Source organism: Ambystoma mexicanum, chromosome 9 (assembly GCF_040938575.1).
Source record: "Ambystoma mexicanum isolate Mex_15411 chromosome 9, UKY_AmexF1_1, whole genome shotgun sequence".
Classification (NCBI taxonomy): Eukaryota; Metazoa; Chordata; class Amphibia; order Caudata; family Ambystomatidae; genus Ambystoma; species Ambystoma mexicanum.
In genome coordinates this window covers 1344196035-1344201729 of record NC_090931.1, presented here as the reverse complement: position 1 = coordinate 1344201729, position 5695 = coordinate 1344196035, and positions in this window count along the sequence as shown.

The following is a 5695-nucleotide window of genomic DNA, read 5'->3' as shown; positions in this document are numbered from 1 at the left end:
GAAAATGCAGTGTCCCTCACAGTTTCCCTTATATACCCAAAATGCACGCTGCGTGACACCTTACTCAGTCACACATTAACAAGTGCCTGGGTGCGTGCGCGCTGGAGGCAAACATCGCAACAGCTGTAAAAGGCGCCCAGATGGAGTATTCTGATATTTGACTTTGCATCATGAGTCGGGCAAGGCATTTTTGCAGCCAGAGCAATAAACGCATAAAATGTTCACAAGTATGCTGCTTTTGGAGTCGTGAAATGCAGATAATCAAAGTCAAACACTGCCATCTGCTCGGCCTGCTTCCAGGACGCAGGACGTGTCAGGTGGGGAAAGTGGCGGAACTTAAAGGAATTGCACTAGATGGCATTTTTCCTGCTTATGTAGAGAGCACGGGCTAGTTTCCAGAGCAATGGAACGTTTTCCTAGCAGGGCGGGGGTACAGGATGGGGTGGCAGGATTCCAAAGGACCATGCTTGATGGGTAGGGGACAGGGGTGGAACGTTTCAGAAATACACGCAAGGAGTGGACAGAGGCGAAAGGAAAGCGTGGAAGGCAATGGCGAGGGAGGGGAGGGCGGTAAAGGGGCAACAGGCAGAGCACTGAAAGGAGTGGCTTCTGGCTTGCAGGAATACAAGGGTGAGTAGTGGCTAAAGCGCCTACTGCGCCCTGAAACTGCCATATACCAAGAGTGATCCCAATCATAAAGATAAAACAGGCACAGTTAAGAGATAGACCTCCTTCACCTTTTGTGGTAACGTGGCCCGAGGGAAGGCTCTACTCTCAAGAGGGGTGTGAATGTGATTCAGTAATGACCCAAACAGCAACCCATAACAATCCAAAATAAAGGGAATGCCCACTCAAGGTTCTATAAAAAATAAATGTACTTTAATGAAGCGCACCATCTACAAAAATAATGAAATAAGAAAACACTACACAAAACCCACCCCAGATGAAAGAGCAGAGGCTATGGGGGTGATTATAGGTTTGCCAGTCCAGGAAAACTGCTGGCAATTCCGTGACTGGCAATTTTCCCAGGCCAGCAAACTGGGGGTTCACTAATTTACCTCCAGCCAAGAACTGGAGGTAAATCGGGTTCCCACTGGCAAAAAACAGCTGGTATTTCCGGCACTGGTAGTAGCGTTGCCGGAAATAACGGCAATTCCCTCCATGGAGTCCTCGTGGACTCCATGGGTTGGGGATTTACCGCCCATTCTCCCACCTGTAATATTATGGAAATTATGGAATATCAGCCGGTGGAAACGGTAGGTCAGTTTACTGGTGGGCAAACTTGAAATGGGGGCCATTTTTATTTTATGTATTTTATTTTACATTTATTCAGCACACAAAACCCTCGAGCCTCATGGCGATGTTACAACCAATTACACCCAAAGTGTTAGAAAGTCAGGTACTTATGGCTAGGGCGGTAGCCAGTAAGAATCCATGTGTTAAGCGAATAGCCTGATTATAAGAGCCTTTCTGAAGGTCCAGTAGAAGGGTTCTTCTTTTGGCTGAGACGGGAGGGCCTTCTAGTGGTTGGGAAACTTGCACCTCTACTCTTTACCCTTTTATATTTGGGTAGGATCAGTCTGTGGGTGTAAACCTTTCTGACGGGTCTGGTGGATTGGGCTTTTTGGAATCTTTGTACAGGGTAAGCTGGGGCAGAGTTGGATATGTGTTTGTGGGAGATAGTTTTAAATATAATTCTTTCCTTTACTGGCAGCCAGTGGATGCTCCTTCTAGCCTCGGTTATGTGCTCTCTTTTGGGGATGTGAAGAGCCACACGTATGGCATTGTTTTGTATCACTTGTAACTTTGTGTGCCGAGGTCCCTGCGAAGAGGGCCTTGCAGTAATCCAATTTAGCCTTATAATGGCTCTGGCAATCACGAGGCAGCTACTTCAGCTAAGGAATGGTCTGGCTGCAGTAATCTGCTTCGTTGTGTAGGCTGCTGATGTTGTGATAGCATTGGCCTGTCGTGTCAGGGAGTGTGTAGAGTCGAGGTACACTCCTAGTGTTGAGACAGGTATTTGCAACACGTCAATGTTGAACTTGGTATACTGGGGGTCAAGATTTTTGATTACTGATGAGGGCCCAACTAGTAAGATTTCTGTCTTCTCATCATTGAGACAGAGGCCGTTGGCAGCCATCCAGGCTTGGTTTGTTAGGTAGATTCTGTTTAGGGCGTGTGAATCTTTGGTGTGGTTGCCTGTGAGTGGTAGGAGAATTTGAGTGTCATCGGCATAGTTTGTATAGGAAATACTGATGAGAGTCCAGGAGGTTGCAAAGGGGCTTGCTGAAAATGGTGTATAGTGTCAGGGACACACAGGATCCTTGAGGCACGCCGCAAGAAATGGGGGATGGTGAGGCAAAGGCAACATCGGAGAAAACTCTGATAGATCTGCCAGCCAGGAAGGAGGTGATCCGGGATGTGGCTTCAGGAGCGAAGTTGCCATCTGAAATGAGGTGATAGCAGAGCGTTTTGCGGTACACTAGGTCGAAGGCAGTGGATAGGTCTAATAGGAGGAGGAGGGCAGCCTTGCCATCATCCTTAATTTCGTCAAGTTGATTTTTAAGGTCTAATAGGGCTGATTCTGTTCTGTGACCTGGTTTGAATCCTGATTGGCATAGACCTACGAAGTGGTTGCTCTCCAGAATATGTTGGATTTGGGTGTAGGTGGCTCTATCTAAGATTTTTAGCAGGAAGGGAATTGTGGTGATGGGGTGGTAGTTACTAGGGAATGTTGGGTGTAGCATAGGTTTCTTTAACAGAAGGAGAACCCAGGCTTCTTTCAGTGAGGCAGGGACCACGATTGAGGCAAAGGAGGCATTGATGAAACTGGTGATAAATGGGGTGAGGGCTTCAGAAGAGTACTAAATGATAGGGGCATGGCAGGTGTCCCCTTTGCATTTTGAGGGCTTGAGGTTCTTTGGGATTGCAGCCACTACTGTTTCCTATACTTGGTGAAACTGGAATGAGGTCGGAGGGTGGGGTGTGGCAGCTGGGAGGCAGGGTGGCAGGGGGGCGGTGATTAGAGATTGTTTTGTGAGGATTTTCTCCTGTAAGCAGGTGATTTTGTTGAGGGCTTGTTGGATGTTTGCACACCAGGTTTTCGTCTTTAGTGATTGCTCGGGGAGGGGGTGGGGGATTCTAGCTCTTCGAGGATAGTGAAGAGCTCTTTAGAATTGGAGTTAGCATTGGAAATTCTATGGTTGTATGAGGTTGCTTTAGCATGACTTATGGCTGATTTGTAGATGTCAGCCAGAGAATCAGGGTTGTTGGCCAAATTGAGGATGTGGTTAAGCTGAAGGTCCAACAGCAGAGGTGTTATGCTGTCCTTGGTAATTTTGCGAGAACTCCGAGCCCATGTGGGGGTTGGTGGGGGGTTGTCCCATGTGTTGTCTGCAGACTGAGGGATGGAGAATGCCACGTCAGACCAGGGGCATGGGGAGATAGCACTGATGTCTAGCTCGCAGTTCAGGTCCGCTAGCCAGTCGAGGGTGCATCCTTTGATGTTTGTGGGGGCATTGACGCAGTGAGTGAAGCCAAGGGCACTTAGAGAATTAACTAGGGATGTGGCCTTGTGGTCCGAGAGGTAATTTAAGACCAGATTCAGGTGTTAGTGCAAGTGGACTTTGACTTCTTACGTCATGCCCAAAGTGCTCTGTACTGAAGGTAGTGGAGGAGACAGCAAGGAAAGACAGAGGCAGAGAGAAACAAATTGGTGGAACCTTCCTCCGGCTGTAAAGAGCTCCCTCTGACCACACTAATCCTTCCCCTTGCCTTATCAGTAGGATCAAAAGCCCTTTTGGTGTGCAGCACCCTGGTGTAAGGTCAAGCCTTTTTTGAATGGGTTTGCGCTTTGATTCGCTAGCTGTGGAGTGGCTGCCTCTGTGGAGGGTGTTACCTACCCTCACAAAGGAAAAAATAGAGGCAACCCCCAATACTACAGTCTTGCTAGGAGTAGCAAGGTCACCCTGTCTGGGGTAGAATATGCAAAACCCTCCACAGCTGAACTGGGCTCAAGGGGCTGACACAGGTGTGATATCAAATTGATATGGCTTGGATAACTCTGAGAGATGTTGGCCACCATACTTTAATCTCAGGTATGGCTTATATTTAAAGTTTCACGTGCCACCAGGACAATATGCTCAGTTATGTCGTTTCTGGAGCAGTTGTTGAATCTTAAATGCAGCCCCTGCGCTTCAGAGACTTGGGTGTCACTGCAGCTGTCAAATGCGCACCTGAGAGCTCTGAATCTGCTCTGTGCCACAGTAGAGTAGGCACCGCAGATCAAGCGACTGATGAAGCAGGGCACAGATATACATTATGCTTTTGACCTGGATCTCTTGAAAGGGTAATATGATTGGCAGATTACTCTTTCAGAGATGGAATTGCCAGTATCATTTTATTAATTTAACACAAATCTAGGGCTTCTACATCATTGCAAAAATGACAATCCATCACAGGTGGTGGTGGTGAAAGTGGGTGGAATGATTCAGAGATAGCAATACAGTTGTGGAGGGGTAGTGAAACGATAGGAGGTAGACTGCAAGGACTGGAGAAGTGGTGGTGGTGGAGAAGAGGGGTGTAGCAATATTCATGTATAGTATTGTAAGCAAGTAGTATAGGGGTGGTGGGAAAGGGGAGGTGAATAAATATGATCTACATTGCAAGGAACGGTGGGGTGGTGGAGAAAAAGACCTGGGACGATTCAGAGATAGCTAGCAAGGAGTCGAAGGGGTAGTGGGGAAAGGGATGTGGCACAATGTGGCATTAGTAACCTGTTGCATGGACTGCTCCGTGGGTTAATGGCCTGGCAGCCTGAGTTAACAGCCCGAACAAAGAAAAAGCAGTTAACGAGGTCTCCGGGATGCTACCCCTCTGGTGTAGCCCATGGAACGGGTTAATAAGGTCAATAGCACCCTGGTTTACCAAAGCTGTAACCTGAGGTGCTAATAAAAAAGAATTTTCATTAATTATGATATGATATGGGATTTGTAACGTACCTATACACAATTGAACAGGACGCCAGGTGCATCCTGTAAAATTAATGAAAATATTTTGTCAAGATGGCCGCCATGGTTGCAGAAGGCAGGCTCTATACAGAGCCCCGCTTCCATTACTCTGGTGGCTGGAAAAACGAGAAGCAGTGAAGCTGCTGTGGCAGCCAACGCCGCCACCACAATCAGGTAAGTGGGGTTGGGGAAGGGAGTTGGGATTATTGAAAAGAAAAAGGACAGGGTGGTTGGTGAGAAGATGGCAGAGCAGGGTGTGGGATGCAGCCTGCGGGTTCCGTGGAACGCAGGCTAAGATCAGAGGTTTCAGCCAGTGATCTGTGGAACCTGATTGGCTACACCCCACACCCCCTGTCCTGGGTGCTAATATGAGATACAGTGCAGGGAGTGGAGGGGCGGTGGTGATGGTGGTGGAGAAGGGGAGGTGGAATGAATCAGGCATAGCAAGCAAGGAGTGGAGGGGTTGATGAAGAAGTGGAAGTGGGCCAGTTAAGACATACTGTGCAATGGAGTGGTGGGCAAAGGGTGGCAGAATGATTCAAAGATAGCGTGCAAGGAGTAGATGGGATGTGGGGAAGGGGTAGTGGAATAGGAGATACCTTACAAGGGGTCGAAAGAAGTTAGTGGAGATGGGAAGGTGGAACAATAAGAGATACTTTGAAGGAGTGGAACGTGGTGATGAAGAA